At 43.8% G+C, this 18,806-nt stretch overlaps 1 long non-coding RNA gene across 1 annotated transcript in view; it reads right to left on the bottom strand.

Moving 5' to 3' along the window:
- Window positions 1-2,875: 2,875 nt before the first annotated feature.
- Window positions 2,876-18,806, bottom strand: part of LOC143217798 (uncharacterized) — a 46,821-nt gene continuing 30,890 nt past the window's right edge. Inside the window, exon 3 of the long non-coding RNA XR_013010901.1 lies at window positions 2,876-9,130. This is a non-coding gene — a long non-coding RNA (uncharacterized LOC143217798). The remainder of the gene's footprint in view (window positions 9,131-18,806) is intronic.

Below are 18,806 nucleotides of genomic sequence, written 5' to 3'. Positions count from 1 at the left end.
TTCTTTGATGCTTCAACTTTTATCTTAAGCCGGGGTAAACGTTATGTAAGATCGTTAAGATCCCTTTACTTTCGTCTGTCAGCGAACGATTTTACAACCGCAATTTTAAATAAGTGCCGAGCGGACCGGACGGCAGCAAAAAGTGAGCCCGGCCCGAAAAAGGAAGCGCAAGTTTCCGGTGCCTCTAGTCTTAATGGAGCAGGTCAGGTTCTCTTATCAATTTATAGTTAGCCGCGTCTCGTGATCCATTAATGGCCCGCGGCGAGACAGACACTGTCCCCGGCCGTTTCGTTCGGCTTTACTGCCGTCTGGATCTGGTTTATGGTCGCGAAACTAAACTCTGTATTAATTCCATGAAAACACCCCTAAAATTCTCTATAAACTTCGTTATGTCGGTGCGAACGGAATTTCACTTGTTGTTGCATTCTCTTGGCGGTTTCTATGCCGCGAACTTCAGAAACGAAGTTCATCCCCGGAACAGTTCAAGAACTGTGAAAAATTATGTATTCAGACATTTCAACTACTTCGCGTTACGCATACAAAATGGTGTTGAACTTGTGGAATTCATTAAACCTGTGACAGTTAATCCTGGCACGCTTAACACCTGAACTACCGGGCGAGTCGGCGTCACTTGTCTCTGACTTTTTTCTTTTATCATCGCGGAAACTGTAAAAGTGTTTTCATGAGAAATTTGTTGATGTACTTCTTTGGTACATCTTATCATCGGTGTCACGCGAAATCTGAATATATTCAATCTTGTTGTTATTACAACTAGCTTAGAGCTCGGTAGATGTAGTATTAAATGTACTTATACGAATCGAAGAATTTGGGTTTGTGTCAGAAACATACTTCGAACAGGAAAAGTTATTCTTGATTCTGATGAAGGATATTACTAATATTTCTAATAAAATATTCAAAGTGTACAGTTTAGCTATGTTTTAAGAGAGACTAGATGTAATTGATATTTATCATTTATTAATAAATAATTAAATAGATAAATAATAGCCATTACAAAGTTCATGTCGTCTGTCATCACTAGAATGGTGTTCTTTCACGTATTTATTTCTCTATGTGTTATGACAAAAATATTACCGTAGGTTATTTGCATATACAGTGTTAATTTTAAGTCAAGCACCTAACTTATATCCGTTCACATTGAAAGTAAGAAAAAATTACTAAATAGGATGTACACGGTTTTAAGACGTGCATCTGATAGTGATAAAAAATAAATTATTACATTTGTACATCCTATTTAGTAATTTTCTCTTACATTCAATAGTAGCGAAAATAATTTATGTGCTCGGGTTAAAATTAACACCCTGTATATTCAGTAATACGAGAAAACACCTTCATTCCTTTCGGGCAAGATAAAAAAATTCCAACTTTCGGACAACTTCCCGAGACAAATGTGCGGTGTACAGACGTCCATCCCTCAAAAATCATTTTCAGCAACGTTCCTGCCTCGTCTATAGCATGTCTTCCTTCGACATTCGTGTTTCCAATCTATCCAGGGTGAAAAAAGTGTTAACCATCGGGAGAGACAGAGACAGAGAGAAAGGGAGGGAGGCCTTCGTGTCGGCAGGCGTCTGGCGACAGCTCAGGAAGGCTATGTACACATCGAGCAATCTACATACTTTGGCCGGGGGCAGGAAACGGGAGGATTGCCGTTTAACTGCTCGAGGCCCGATAATTCAGAACGTGGATTCGAACAATTTCGTCGAAACGAATTCGTGATCCAGCCGCCGCCGCCGCCGCTCGCGGGTCTGAGAGCGGGTGGAAAAGGGAACAGAGGGGTCGTTGGCGCGGTACCACCACCGGTGTCGATGGAATTACGTCCTTTCCCCCATACCTCTTGCAAAAGATCGTATATACACGCGTCGGGGCCAGGGCCGGGACTGGGATGCGCGTTGGTTCTCGTTCGCGCGCGTGCGAGCGAGCAGAAGCGAGCAGAATTGAGCACGAGCGAGCAGAAGCGAGTAAACGAGCGAGTCGGTGAGAGACCACCGTTCGCACACCTGTGTAATACGTGTGTGTGTGTATCCATCGAGAGCGGTAGCGATGGCGTGCGTGCGTGTCAGACAGACGATGAGAAAGAGCTGGTGCATTCGAGGTATCCGCGCGCGAGGTTGAAGGTACGCGGGTGGTAGGTCGGTGGAAGCAGCAGCAGCAGGCAGGCTGGTCGCTCGGTCGAGAGTGAGGGTGGAACGATGTCGAGGGACAGAGAGCCAAGAGCAAGAGCAAGCGGAAAACCAAGAGTTCGGTGAGGACGGGGGCGGGCGGCGGACAGGGAGCGAAGGGGTGGGAAGGGTGGAAGCGAACGAGACAAACAGAGAGCCAGGCAGAGAGCAGGGTGCAGGTTTACGACTTCGGTGTGTGCTAGTCTGGCCAAAGGGGATGGAAGGTCGTATAAGCGGGTGGTGGTCCACCCCCCACCCCCATGGGAGGAGGACGAAGGGTGGTCGTCGGGTGGATGGTGGGACCTCACCACTGCCGGAAAGGGAGTGGATAGCCTAGGGGCGGCTAGACTTCCGAAACAGTAAAACCACGCCAGTGTGTGCGTCCCCGTAACTACCATCCTACTCCAACCCCCATCCCACCGGTCCGCTAACCAACCCCATCCCCTTCTTTCTCTTTCTCTGCCCCTCTGTCTTTCTTTCTCGTGCACGGGGGCCGTGTTCTCTTTCGTCGTCTTCCTCTTGCCACTTGTCCGCCCTTCCCCTCTCGCCACCCCTCATCATGCCTCTGACAACCCTATAAACCCTGGTCGTCTGCTGGCGCTAGCTCGTTCACTCGAGCGATGTATCCAGACGTAAGCGAAGGTCATAATTTCGCGAGTGTCTGCGTGTTGTTTCTCTCTCTCTTTCTCTCTCCCTGCCCCTCCCCCCCACGGCCTCTCTTTCTCCGTTGCCCCTGTGTTCTCCGTCACTCTCCCTCCTACGACCCTCTTCGTTCTCTTCCTCCCCCGATTTCCCGTTCTTGCAAGGCACCACGCGTGCACGAATGTGTGCGCGGCCGGGTGTAGCCGATGCACACCGTCCACGCGCGTTCACGTCTGTATGCGTGGGTGTGTGTGTGTGCGCGCGTGTGTACGAGTGGGACGGTATACGTGCATCATTCCGGCACACGTACCAACGAAAATTCGGTCTGCCGGGATGTTAGGTGGCTACGTGTCCGAAAGATATCCCTCGATGAAAGTACCCCGATCAATCGAAGGCAACGGATACCTTTTGTCCGTGCGCCGCACCGCGCGCCGGTGTGTGCGTTTGTTTGGATTACCGAGCGAGACGGATCGTGTGAATTTCGCAGGATCCCGTAGGTATTTTCGTTGTTATGTCCGTGAGGCGGAAAGGATCCCACGCGTAGCAAGAAAATTGTCTTCGGGCAACGTTTCTGTTAGCTTACGTCAGGCTTTTCCATCCCCGAAGACTTCGGAGCGGAGAACGAACGAACGAGATCAATTTCTGCCAGATAATCTACCCTGTTTTAGATCGAAATCTTACCGGAAGAACACCGAGGACGCACAATTAACATCCTGCTTTCCGTTCGATCGTTTCCCGCTGAAACACTAATACTTCTCCATCGATCAATCCTCCGCAAGATAGACTTAAAGCGAAAATAAAAAAAATAACGGAAGTCGAATTCACCCTCAATTGCATTATTTCAGAACATTTCTCGCCTAACGAGTGTCATGTGTGTGTGCGTTCAGTCAATCAGTACCTAATTAACCTACTACAAAGGATTTGTGCGCAGGAACACTTTTAATAAATAACATTTTCTTCATCATTCAAACCAATTACGAAATTGCCCCGCTAACGATTCAATTACAAAGGATAAGTAACGAAGAAATTAACGAAGAACTCTAAGAAGGGAGTTAAGTCGCTCATAATTTCCTAATCGTACGGGTAAACACTTTATCTACCGGACTTCTATTAATAGGCTTTTCAAAAATTATGCTGTACCGAAAGGAAGCTTAGAAATCTTTTTTTACACAATAATCCCAAGCAAAATTATTAGATTACGTTATTAAGGGTGGGTTTTGTTGGTTCACGATTGAGGTAACTGTTGCTGTTGGGGGATGTATTAAAAAGTCCTTAGCCATGGGCCACGGACTCTCAAACATAATGGAATAATTGCCGGTGGATAATGTGTTAACAAAGACCCAGGCGTTAGTATCGTTGGGATGCGTTTTCGCGGGGAGCACGAATTTTCTTCTCTTCGCGACAAGCATATACATTCTTTTGTGATTTTATAGCGCCGTTCATAGGAGACCAGGCGGACCCGGTAGACTTGCGATATTTCGCATATCAATAGCAGATGGCAGGCACCGGGCCGCTTCATTTGAATTTCAAAACCTTAAATACAAGGCTGTAGGTATAAGATAAAACAGCCGATATACCGTTTTAATAAAACCCATAGCTACTGTGTATGCTGGCTCAACGAGGCAGGAACCACATCCAGGTGGACGTAAGCAGACTATACGCGCGGCATCGAAGTTGACAATAAAAAATCACTCTTCCTTCCACGGCCACGTTCTTTTTCTTCATTTGCATCGTGCCTTGCTCGCAGTTTATCTTCCTTCTTAAACCGGCGTTTATCCATTAAGTGCATTAGGTAGGATCCATCTTAGCATGTAACGCTTTAACGTGTAAACATATCGAGCAACGTGTCTCCGTCAAATAGAACAGGTGACGTTGATTATTTTAGGAATGTTCAGCTGTACCGAAAGACTGGGATAGAAATGATTACTCTTTTGTTTTTAATCAAATTCTGTTCGAGTGTGCATATGTGCTTCGTTTAAGAAAGTATGTGTTGCTGTGATCAAGTAGAACAAATATTTTAGAATTTGTATAATAACAGTTCTGTATAAACGGTTTATTTTAGAACGGTTACTAAAAAGAGTCCATTAACAATTCAATCATATAAAATGTGTCCGTGATGAAAAAATTGATGGTTTTGTATTTTATTCCAGAATTTTTCTTTATCCATTCCCACCGTAATTTATAACTAGACTGCGGATCTTCATGCAAAATAAAAATGTCTTACTTGAATTTCAACAAACTGGAGTGAATTAGAAATATTTATTTTGAGAATAATATGATAGTACGTTTAAATTTCTCCAATATTTTTGCTATAATAAATTACACCCACTCATGTTTGTCATATATGCATAAAATCCGCAGTCTACTTATAACACAAGGGCGTTTTTAAAAAATTATCTAATTTATAAAATGAAAAAAGTTCTGTGACATATTAATCGATAAAATAATTACGTTATGTGATAACTTTTGTCACACTTGCCTCATTATTTTTCTTAAGCGTATAAATAAATGCGTAGATAAAGAGCCGCGTCAACTATGTATAATAAATGGACAGCGTATTTCACGAATTCACGAGGGTGTAAAAAATGTCAACATGTCGATGAATAAACATTGCTTGCAAACTCGACACCGATGATACGATGTGGATGAAAACAATGTCGGTGATTTTGAAGGTAACCCGTATCAAGATAAGGGCATCCGCGAGAGGAACAGAGACAGAGAGGGTGGAAGAGCACGCGCGTAGGTATTTACTGATAGTAGATCATAAACCTGACCTAGCGCAACTCAATAACTCTTGTCGGTATCGCAATGGTTGCGGGCGGATGGTAGCAAAAGGGAAGCAAGCAGCAGCAGCAGTAGCAGCAGGTACGAAAGCGGACCGGTAGCAGGAGAGCTCTCATCCCCCAATCATCTCGCGTCGTACTTGGCCGTCCCCGACGAAAGTTTTTAATCTGCTTTTCATTATGCTCGTAGACGGTATCCCCGGTGCCGGTCACCGGTGCCGCCACCGCGCCGCCACCATGTCGCGTTGGTGTTGGTAATCGTTCTTCCGTATCGGTGTGCGACCGAGCGGGGACGCGCGCGGACGCCCGCGCACACAGTAAAACGCGCGTCTTCGCGCTTGTTCGGGTTTACGGGCCGTATCTTTATGCGCGTGTACGTGTTCGAGAGTACGTGGCGCGGCATTAACGGCGAAAGAAGGGTAGTCGGAGTCAGGGGTAGCGGGATAGGGCAGTAAATCGTTGCCGGTGTGAGTGAGGCGGAATAACTATGGATGCGTGTCGGTGAGCGCGGACTGACAGGGTGCCAGAGCGAGACCGAGAGAGAGAGGGAGAGGGAGAGAGAGAGAGGGAGAAAGGGAGAGAGAGCGAGAGTGCGTCTAGACTGGGGAGAGACTGCGTCACAACCCTGGCCCCGTATCGCGGGGGTTCTGTTTAACGACAGACTATCGAGGGATGGGAATTTACCTGGCTGCCCCCGTCAACCCCTCCGTGCCCGGCATCCACCACCCCCTTTACTACGTCTCTTTACCTCCCTCTGCTCTTTACGACAGCCGCCGCAGCGTTAACTGCCTTGTTGCCGCCGATATTTCGCTCCCTTTAAACTTAGGTGTGCGCGCCGCCGCGCCGTCGTCCCCCGGGGTAGGGCAAACCGAAACTGCCCTCTCCTACGAGACTGTGTACACCCTTCGAGATTTGACGAGCGTCGTCCCTGGGATAACTGGCCGCTGTTTCCACCGTAACGCTTTTATATTACTGTCGGGGGTGGTAAATGCTTCCGTTTAGTGGAAATTATTCGAGCGTGTTAACCTGCTCGCTTCACGTCGCGTCGCCCCGATTGACCTTGCCCTATTTTCTCTCTCGTCTACCCATGCACGCGTTCACTTTTTTCTATTACCCTTTTCTGTTGTTACCGTTGTTGTTGTTGTTGTTACCGTCACGTCGAGTTACTTTGCAACCGACATCGAGCGGCGAACGCGGAGGCGGACTCGTGGGGGTGGGACCGAGGGCGAGAAACACGTTTGACAACGTGCAATAAGGTTATCGCGATGATGAGGTTCCGTTTGACGTCGCCGAGCCTGAAAAATGAATGTGCACCGTGCAAATTGTTTGCAATACTCTTTACATCCCTTTTGCAGAACGGCGCGGCGAGCTGTACCCCGTGGGCGGCGCAGCACGGCGCGCTGCGGCGGTTCTATTATCGCGTGCATATTTTATAGCTCTCTCGCCGTTCAGGAAAGAGAGCCAGAGATTCCTCTCCGGTTGAAACGGGAAACACGAGCTCGTGGCGCACCCAACGCCGCCGCTGTGATCCGTGTGATTTCTAATTTGCTCGCTGGAGCACCTTCGCGATTCGCCGATTACCGATGCCACCGCGAAAACGTGTGGAAAACCAATTAAAACAACAGATATCCTCGATAAAGCTTCGATTTTTAAACATTAAAACTACTTTCTCCTGATCACGTGTTTAATCATGTTGGAATTCAATCGACGAGTACGAGAGCATTGCGACGTTGTTTTGAGATGGTCTACGGTCAGGGAGACGAAGATAGGATATCGTATTAATCTGTTAATACTAAACCTACCACTGTTGGTCAAATGAACGGTTTTATATTTTTATTTTGTAATTATTGTAATTATGAAGTTGCATACATGGAAACTAATTCGATAAATTTTTTCATCCAAGCACATATTGTAAGAAAAATTGCACGAGATCTAAATACAGTAAAGTCGCGCTTACTGTCCGCGATCGGGTACGCGATCACTGTCCAGTGCCTACCCACTCTACTGTCATGCTGTCCTTCTCTACGTTCGGCTTTCTTTTGAACTCTCGGCGCGGTAAACGCAGTCATAAAAAAATAATGACGGTATGCGATCACTGTCTGTGCAGGACGCAGGCTGTTGAACAGTAAACGTGACTTTACTGTAAGTAGAGCTTTGTCATTTTTGTATAAGCTCAAATACTTTAATCGCTGTTAGAGCTCGGTACGTTTATCGTTAATCTTTATCTACTGAATAACATGAATGGTATCTCTTGATAAAAACTGCAGAAACATGTCTGCGTTTAACGCGTGACCAAATTATCTGGCGTAACGTGGAGTGGATTTGGACAAGATCACGCTATGAAATTAACCCTAACCGATAGAATAGGACGCCCATTTAGCCGCGATCTCAAAGGGTGGGATTTATCTACCCCTTGCTCGGTGTTCTCGCTCGACTCAATTGTCCCTGTCTATGCAATAACCGAACTGGATGTCGAGTGTTTTGTCGTCAAAGGCACTTTGTCCCCTTTAAATTTGACCCAAGGGGGAACAGTGAAAGACAGGAGAACGGCGTTTCAATAAAACAGCGACGTTTCGAATTGTCACACTTCAGCGTGTAATGGTTGGCCGGGGTATATTCACCGGGGTGGCGGCGGCAGCCGGGTGTCGTTGCTTCATGAGAATTCGGCCTGCGTCCGTCACGCACCTTGTTATTTACAATTGGCGAAATGTTTAACGGGACCTCATAGACCCACGTTGTTGCTAATGATGTCAATATTTAAATGAAGTTTGCGCGCAACTATTATCTACGGCCGGGGTTTGCCTTTCGGACACGTGCAATGCCCTTTGAAACGATCCAAATGGCATCGATATTTAATTGCACGTTGATTTAGTAATTGTCTGGAACAGCATCGCCGTGCTTCACTATTCGCGGGGACAAAAGCGCGACAGACAGTCGGTGACGATAGTGAAATACATATATGACGAATGTCGGTGTAATCGGTGACAGGGACATCGGTGACGTCGAATTAACTTATGCGATCGGGGTGTTCGGGAGAGAATGAGCGAAGCATAGACAAATCAGACTTGAAAGTAACGATTTTCGAATCAGTTCATCTTGTTGACGTCGAATTAACTTATGCGATCGAGGTGGTCGGAAGAGAATGAGCAAAGCATACAAATGCCAGACTTGAAAGTAACGAATTTTGAATCAGTTCATTTTGTGTGTTTCACGAGAGATGGATTTTGTTTAAAGAGTTGTGTGTGCCACATAATAGTCTGCCAATTCTGCATTGGTCAACATTCAGCGTGTATGATGTGCATAACTATATCGCCGGAGATACTCCATACATATGAGCAGACCCGTAGTGTACGTGCAAATATGGCACGTGTGAGTGACGTAAAAGCACGCACTAGTGTGTGCGTGCTGACGTGTTTCTAGTGGAACTTGCGCTCGTGTAGCAGCTTGTTCGTTCGCGCGCGTTTGTGTGTTTCACACGTGCTCTCCAAGGATACAGCCACGCGTGCACAGTTTCCTCTCATTGTCAGTCTGGAACAAACATAATCGATCTTATGTCATACAAACGACAGGAATTCCAGTATTCTGAAATTTATACTAAAGGCCAATACGCAGGCATACTAATAGAACAATTTACATATACAAATGAAGGTAGATATGCTCAGAAAGTGACAGATTATTTAATATCAGTTAATTTCCATCATATTGAATTTTACCATTGCGCCACTTTGATTCAAACACAGACATATAGATTTGGTAAAATTAGGGATGCTAAAGGGTTGAAACTGATTAGATCAGCGGCAACGATCCTCGACGTTCGTTTCTAGGAGTCTGAGCCTAATTCAAGCATATCCACCAAAGGAGCCCGATTGGCAGCCCGTGAAATCGCGACACTGGCGCGACAGTTTATCTAAACTCTAAACTACTACGGGCTACGACCAAACTCTAGCTGCTAGTTGATAGGAATAGGTGTAGGGACATATCCACTTTGTGTGGGTCTAAGACCCCGTTGTTGCAGACGTCAATCTGAAACAAGCTTGTACTCTAGCTCGAGTCCGGCGAATTGAGCCGCGTTTTGTTCGTGCCCTTTTTTTTTACCTTAACACTATATATAAAGTTACTACTAAAAATGATAAGACTGATTTTATTTAGACTTTGTGCAGCTCCTATCGTAATGTGTGCTCCACTAAAGATAACTATACAATTATTTCTTATGAAATTGTTTTTTCTATATCAATAATCGTAAAATAAAAAATCTGAAACCGGTCATTCTGACCGGTGATGCTAGGTTTAGTGTTAAGGGTGAAATGAACCCTCTTATCTGAACCAGCCCTTTTACGTAAGTGCTTGTAAATCGCAAACGACAAAAGTTATCGAAATTGAAGTATAATTTTATAATTTATCTATCTTCTATCTTCCGTGCCAAGCGTACTATAAAGTTGTAAAGTACTGTAAAGATGTTCCTTTCGGTTAAGTGTCACGCGCTAGCCCTGTCCCCAGGACAAAGATCACGCGGTGCACGTGGAATGCGCAGCTTTTCTGCATTTTATTGAAAATCATGCGTTCGATGCACGGCGGTAGAGGTTGCTGCGTGTGCGTGCACATTGACGGTTGAACGGAAGGCAAGACGGTACAGTGTGGTAGTGGGGCAGCACGGCGGATGGCGACGGGTGGCGATGTGGCGGCGTTAGAGAGCGGCGTGGGGTAGGTCCGGACCGATCGATACCGCCGTCTGTGCGCGCCTCCTTCCACAGACTTCCACTTCCCTTCCACTTCCCTTCCGTTACGCCACCTAGGTCCGGGTCCGGCTGGCGTCATCAGCCTCTCAGCCTCCGACGGTTTCCGTCTTGAACGCGAGACTCAAGACGCCGCTGCCGTGTTTTCTCCAGGCTTCAAAGCCTCCGACCACCTTTCCCCCTGTTTTGCCCACCGATGACGATTCCTTCGGCTGCATGCCAAAGTCATTTCACAGCTCCCTGTTTTTCCACTCAATTCAAACGTCCCAAAGTCTTTCAAAAACCAATGATCTCATCCTCGACTCATCCTAGACCTATGTCCTTGCCGCATCACATTCAAACCTTGTTGTAGCTACGTTATCCTCAAAAGTCTGGTTTCACTATCCTAGCCCTTGCGATTCTTAAACTCGACCACCCAACTCCAACTCTTCCCACAACTCCAGAGGGAGGTCTGTCTTCCATTTTCCAAATTCTGCACACGTCTTTGTCTACAAATTTTGGAAACGATGTACGTGCACGATTGATCTGTTTCACTATCTCCAATACTTTCGGCACAACGACACGTGTTCACTCTTGTGTGTCGAACACTATTAAAATTTTTCGAAAAGTACGTCTTCGTACGGCAGCATGGTCCAATTACGCCGAATTTCGTAATACTCATCAGGAACAAATTTGATTCATATCTTTACAATGATTCGCGTCTAAAAGCTTTGTCGGCAACCCATAGTTATATCCGACTGTGGCGAGTTTATGTCTCTGACGCATGGATTCGGGAATAGAAGACGAGCACACAAGTTTCTCATTCCATTATGACAGAAATTATCCTGCTATCAAAACCACTCTCATAGTCTTCTACACAGTATTGCGATGGCGATACTATTCACGAACTGATATAGGCAAACAAATGTCCACTTGACCGCAAGCAGTGATGCGGTGCACCATTTCTCTCTAATACGCCATGCCACTTGCCATTTCGCTGTTATGCGCATTGTGCTGTATGAAGTATTATACCGAAGTGTCGATTGTCTGTTTCGTCTCAAAGAGAGAGAAGCAGAGAGTCGGAAGGCGTCAAAGTCCTCCTTTCTTTTTCAATCTTTCTCTACGTTCGGCACACTACAAAGAATGCAGCACCTCTACTAGAACTGTCGCTCGGCAGACCCGACGTTACGGAGAGTTAATAAGTTAATAAGACTGATCGTTGTTGTACCGATATTTTTTTAAGCGCTATCCTTCTCTACGTTCAGCACACTATTTTGAATGTAGCACGCACATCTAGAATTGTCGTTCGGAAGAACCGACGCGACGATGCGACAGTTATGGAGACATTGTAATAGGTTAATGAGTAGACTGCAGATCTTTATGCAAAATAAAAAATGTTTGCATTGATTGCAAGGTACAGGAGCCAAATGAAAATTTCTTTCTCCTTTTAATTACCTTATTAAGGTAAAACTGATACACTGGTGGCCCTAAATCTTTTAAATATGTCCACTATTTTAAATGGTACGTATCCCTTTTTGTCATAAATGCATAAAATCCGCAGTCTATTAATTTGAGTGACTGTTGGTGTACCGATTTTCTTTTACAGTCGCTATCCTTATCTAGGTTCGACACTATACAAAGAATGTAGCAGCTCTAGAACTGACGCTTGACAGAATCGACGGTGCGACAGTTACGGAAATACAGTAACAGGTTAATGAGAGTAATCGTTGGTGTACCGATTTTCTTTTTCAGTCGCTATCCTTCTCTAGATTCGGCACTACGCAAAGAATGTAACACCTCTAGAACTGTCGCTTGACAGAATCGACGATGCGACAGTTACGGAGATACAGTAACAGGTTAATGAGAGTAATCTTTGGTGTACCGATTTTCGGAACGAACGTAACCGTAATAATAGTTTCGTAGGAGCCCGCGAATGGCCGTGGACCCGGGGACCCGTACCTCATCGCGCAGTACTCAGTAGTGCGCATTATCTCGTTCTACGTAGCTGAATAATAAAAGCATTCATGGCCGAGGTCGTCCATCAAGAAAGCAGGGTACCGATACCGGCGCGCTGACACCGGTTTACCACGTTCCAGTTTCGATCTCTGCGTTTCATCGGATGCTCGGGCGCGATTCCAGCCGTGAGCGGACGAACGGGAGGAGGATCGGCGAATGAATGTGCGAGGGACGGTTTATCGGAGCGGCGCGGAGCGCGGTTCTTCTTCATCTTTTTCAGTTTTTCATGGTTCGACAGGCAGACCGGTGCCGCGAGAAACGCACGAGATACGCGTGTCGAAATACTCGACGCACTTGAACGGCTCGGCCGATCACGAGGAGCGCGGCCAATCGATTTCCTCATGCAGTTCTCGCCGCCGCGCCGCGCACCGTGCACCGTGCAGTTCTTTATTCGACGACTTTCAAACCCCCGCTGAATGATCCACGCGGATCGTCCCTTTATGCTGATCTTTAAATTTCCATTAGAAAGTGGTAATCGATTTTCGTTGATCGTTTCGCCGGGGTATATCACGCATGAATAGCTCGTATCGGGTATCAATGACGATGGCGCCAACCGTAGAACCGTCGCGACGATAGTATAATCTAACGATTTTTTTTTTTCAATGTTTGAAGAACATCTTTGTCGAAATTGTTTTCATTGCGATTCTACCTTTTCCGAGATAACGTAGGTCGTTTGAAGGTGAATGCATCATGCATGGTACTCGCGAAATTAAAATAAAATGTAATAGAGTACAACGAAATTTTCCTCAAAATAAAACGGTACGAACATTTCGTTATAAATCGCAAATATTTATGCGAGTTTCTATTTTCATAGACAGTCGAAAAAAATGTTATCTCGTCGGTTGAGGTGTGTACTAAATTAAAGATAAACCGGAATGTCCAGTAATGTTTGCTAAAGCTCTTGTCTCGATGCGCTTTACATATAACATGTGAAATCCGCAGTTTGCGTGCAAACAAGAGCAGCATTTTAATGCGTTTTATATTATTTAAACAGTTAAATTCGGTGAGAAATTTCCATACTTTTGTGGGCGAAATTGTGAACATTGTAACCTCGCCGAACAGAAGGTTTAATTGATAACATTTACATTAATAATGAGTACAACAATATGGATAGAGAATTGGCGTTCTGTCGATTTCAAGGCAATACGTGTTCCTGTAAACTGATCATTATGGAATACCCCACTCATTCACTTTCTTTTGAATTACCATTCAATTTTCCCCAGCTATCTTCACGGTCTGAAAGCGAGCAATAATGCGTTAAAATATCTGTCAATAATCTGATCTTCCATAATCAATTTTGAAGATTTTTACAGCTCTAATTGTATTTCGGGCAAGCTAAGATTGGTTGAGTTGTTGTAATCGATATATCGTTTATTTATAAGAAAAGTGGCACAACTCAAAATATATTCCTAAAAAAACAATAATAATATAACTAATGTAAAAACTAATCTAAATAATAACAAATTATTTTACATTCCTAAGTTCATGACATACCATAAAAAAAAATTAATAATTTTAGATAATTTTCAAATGGCTCTACTGTAAAATTTCCTTTTTTCGACTTTGTTGTGGTGTACTTTATAACTAATGTAAACTAATCTAAATCATAAAAAATTATATTACAATTTCTAATTTCATGATATATAATAAAAAAATTAGCAGTATTCGATTATTTTCAAATGGCTCTCCTGTAAAATTCCCTTTTTTCGGCTTGTGTCACTTTTACATGGTGGAGCTGGTTGCTTAGATAGGGACTACGAGTGACAAGTTTGACAATGGAGTGTTCTTCCGATTTTCAGATAATTTGTTCGCAGTGGAAACAGTGAATTCTCGATCCGTCCGAATAGACAACGGCGAGTTTACGACGATGAAGACGCTAAGCTCTGGTTTTTATTTTTCGGAAAGCGATTACCGCGCTCGTTTCAACGCGGCCACGGTGTGCAAGTGCATGCACAGACGATGCATATGCAGATAGCGCGCCGGAGAACCGGTAGAGAGGGAAAGCATGGGGAAGAGGCGTCCACGGGGGTTGATTGTGGCGCACGAGTAGATTACACAATTATCTTATGAACGCGGCGCGTACAAGTGCTTACGCTGCTTTACGTAGAAGATGATAGCTGCCGCGCGAGTTGTACGTAGATATGCTCCACGATATGTATACCCGCGACGGGTTTCTACCTCCGCGTTGGCAACGCAAAAAAATTTTTTCAAAATTGACGGCATTATGCAATTATCCCCTCCCGACCCGTCCGTGCTCCAACCCCTCGTGACTCTGTTCCCTATAATAGGAACTTTTGATTGCGTATCGTATTTGAAGTTTTTCTATCGGTTTAATAATTCACTGTCGGCGAGACCCTGTTCCTTCTACTTTGACTCCCTTTTCAAGTACACGGTCAATCGTTCCCCGTGAATTACAAACTTGTACGTCGTTTCGTGGAGGCTGTGGCAAGCATTTACCCGATGTTTTCACAGCGCGAGCTAAGAATATAAGCAGCAAATGATGGACGATGTCCAAATTTCAATCAACCCCTTGAACGGCTGAAATGTTTTCACTTGAAAAAATGATGTCTTCTGCAAATAGAATTTCGATACCGTCAATAAAGTTTTGTATCGTTGACAATGATAAAAATCGGCGAACAATCTTTACGTGTGACGGGAAACTGCTCTCGTAACTGACATTTTTTTCAGCCATCATATTTTCCCTTTCGGACCCCTCTACGTTTAGAATGCTCTTCTCCGCGATAAACTGGAACTAGTGGACAGTATTCAATATTGTAGATAACTCGAATTGAATGACGAAGTTTATCAATTCCGCGGGATAAACGGATACTTTTACGTCGAGCTGTATGTGCGAGTTTGTCAATATTCGTCTGTCACACTGCGTAGTCGTCAGCAATATGAACACGCAGTTGTGTATCCGCAACGCTGCTAACTTATTCACGCGTGGGAGAGCCACCAGCGATGAAATGGTTAACGGAAGTTTCCTTCTGCTCGAGGAATGGGGTATATTTATGTGCACATATGTATGCACGTGTTCCGCGTGCGGTTTTCTTTTACATTCTTCACCGTACGTTTCTCATCTTCTCAGGTAAAAATTGATTTTGCTTTTTTCGAACGGAGAATCGACTGTAAAACTGAACGTCCTATTGATATTGCGGAAATACAATTGGAAAAAGCACTGGTAAAATTGTTTCTTTCAATCCGGAAGAAGTAATACGCGTATTTAATATTCATATTAATACACTGGATATTAATAATAATTATGGAAATAATTTAAACGCTCTAATTAAGTGCAACGACCTTTTGTGTTTGCTCCATGAATTACACGAAAGAGGAACCAAATGGATATTTAATTTTTTATAGTTTTGATAAGGTAAAAATAGTTAAATTCTTTAAATCTTCCCAATGCTTCAAATAGCATCTACTCATTTTTGTCATGAATGCGTCAAATACACAGTCTAGCAGCAAATGTATTGCAAGAAGTATGTCGTGTGCAAATATTTGTCTAACAATTGTGTACTTCGTAAGGTCGAAAGAGTTTTAAAGACATCCACCAAAAATTCAGTTGGCCGTGCACGGTATAGCTCGGAAACTTTTCAGCATAGGAGCATACATAGGTCGACTTATAGTCCACTTTAAATTTATAAATACTGAAGGTATGCCGGTGTCGTTTCAGTAGACCGTGTCCAGAACGGGCTTCATTTATTCACACGCGGAAGAACTTTCAACCTTGAAGTGGCAGATGGAAACGTTGCGACCTAAACGCGGTTGTACGCGGTCTACGGTCGTGCTATGCATAATTTTGATTCCCGAGCATTTCGCTTCGGCCGCGGCATTTTTGGCGAACGCTCGTTATAGTTCACTCTGTATAAGAAGAAAATTCAATTATTTAAACTACGATTCACGGAGGGACAGACATTTGTATTATGCATGGTTAACCGATGCTGTAGACTGTAGACCATTCTGAAAAATACAACGACAATATTCGGCGTTACTTGAAGAAGATCGAACAAAGAATTATGTAAAACTATTATTCTCGTTGAAGTAACAATAGAAATCCTTCGTAGTTGCGTTAACGCTCAACGCAGCTCAATATTTATTTTTTGAATTTTTATCTGTATGCTGTATTGTATTTAGGGTTGCCAGATCTTCTATATTTGATACGAGTCTTCTATATTTCATTTCTTCTATCTTTGTTTGAATAAAAAATTTTAAAATGTGCTGTGTACCTCTTTTACTTGAACTCCTATATTTTGAGCCTATCTCGTACATACATAATTGCAGTTTACACTACTTCTTCTATATTTGGATAAAAACATTTCTGGCAACCCTAATTGTATTTAATACAAATTGAAGAAGCTCAAACAAAGAATTATGTAAAACTATTATTCTCGTTAAAGTAATGATAGAAATCGTTTGTAGTTTCTTTAACGCTGCTGAATATTTATTTTTAAAAATTTTATCGTGTACAGGGCGAGTCTCGTAACGTAACGATCTCGAATAACTCGTAAATTATTTGTTGTACGAAAAAATGTTTCGAACAAAAGTTGCATGGTTTCCTGTGGGATATATGTTGTTTTTTATTACTTTGCTTTTTCATCGAGATATGAGGGTCACCTTCGGGTAAATTCGGTTCACTTAAATTCTGCGTAAAAAAGTATTAAACAAAGTGTATCTGCTTTATTGAATTTAATACATACGGTGTTACTTGAAGAAAAACAAACAAAGAATTACGTAAATCTATTATTCTCGTTGAAGTAACAATTGAAACCGTTTGTAGTTGCGTTAACGCTGGACGCTGTTTAATATTTATTTTTTGAAATTTTATCTGTATGCTTTATTGTATTTAAAATATTTCATTTTATTTATGACAAAAAGGAGAGTAGATGCGATTTAAAGTGGCAATCACAATAAGAGAATAGTAGGAGCCTCTATCATAGTTTCAGCTTATTAAAATGATTAAAGAAAGAGATTTCTTTTGGCTTATGTTGTCGTTACATAAAAAGATCCGCGGCGTAATTAAAATATTCCAATCATCACGGATTTGTAGATAACAGAGACATCAAGATCTGGGTCTGTATCGACCCATTGTTCGCCGAGGCCGAGGGTTAATCGTAGCTTCGTAGTAACCGCGCCTTACCAGTCTCGTTGGTTACAAAAATGGAGTGAAGGGAACGGTGGGGATGAAGACGTAGTTTCTCATCGTAGAAACCGTAATTGTCTTTAATATCACGGATTCTCTGTCGGACATAATCAAAGATCGACCGACATACCTCGGCGGCTCTTTTCTCTTGCAGCCGTTCCTTCGACGCACAGAGACACGGACAAATTCGAGTATGTACACATGGACGCGGGCCTGTATATACTTTCTTTCCTCCGTTGTAGATCTCGAAGAATCGAACGGAAGAGGAATAGAGCGTGTACCTGGTTGCACCTGTACTCGTCGAGCCGGAACAATCGAAGCCGAGACGATAATGAGAACGACGGACCGGGTTCGTCGACTTCCCCTTTACCCTGGTCGTAATTTTTTCTTCCTCCTCCTGCTCCTCCTCCTTCTCGCCGTCGTCGTCGTCGTCGTCGTCTTGCTTCTCCTTCTTTTCGTGTTTCTACTCCTCTGCTCGTTCTTCACGGCGGAACAGAGACCCTCGCCCCATCGACGGGGGTAAAGATGTCCTTTTCGTAAGGACACCGGCAAAAGGAACGGGGCAAAAAGCATTGCCTTCCTTCTGTGTATAGATTCAGAGGCCCCACACACTCTCGCACAATGGCCATTCGTGTTTCTGTGCGGCAGTGATGTAACCAGACAGAGTTTCGGTTGTTAACCGTGCAGCCGGTGGAAATGATATAGTGTACTCCTCGGGACATACTCGACCGGTATCAAAGTTGATACCCTTGCCGCGACTGTCGAGTGGTAATTAATGCAGAAAGAAAAGAAAAGAACGCTTTCCGCCGTTCTCTGTTCATTTAGATGAAAACTTTTTCACCGCTTTTACCCCGTTTTCCCTCGTATCCTCTAGTTTCGGTTATCAAACGGAAAGAGGAAACCGTCCCATAGTTTATCCGCTGCGCTGTTCTCATCGCGATCTCTGGAAAATCACTGGCAATCTCTTTATTTACAAGGCCGTCGAGGACAAGACACTTTTGTCACGTTGTGGCTAAAGATGAAATCAGACTTAGAAATTATTGAATAAATATCTGAATTCTATCGTTGAATTTTAATTTAGTAACGCTACGAACTTTCGTTCCTATTCAATATTACGAGTGCGATCGATAATACACATGCAAAGTTAGTGGTGATAGATTTTACCAACAAAAGCAACAAACAACTTTTAAATCGTACAACTGGTTCATTGCTATGCACAGACAACCAACGTTCCCTCCTGAAATTCCGAAATATTCAACGCACCGGTGTTCCCTCAGGCTGGAAATTCTTGACGCAGCGAGGTGTTACGCGAAAGTACCCAAAAATTCGTCGA

The sequence above is a fragment of the Lasioglossum baleicum genome, chromosome 2 (assembly GCF_051020765.1).
Source record: "Lasioglossum baleicum chromosome 2, iyLasBale1, whole genome shotgun sequence".
In the NCBI taxonomy this organism is placed as follows: Eukaryota; Metazoa; Arthropoda; class Insecta; order Hymenoptera; family Halictidae; genus Lasioglossum; species Lasioglossum baleicum.
The sequence above is the reverse complement of the archived record's forward strand: the minus strand, read 5'-3'. Positions and strand labels throughout refer to the sequence as shown.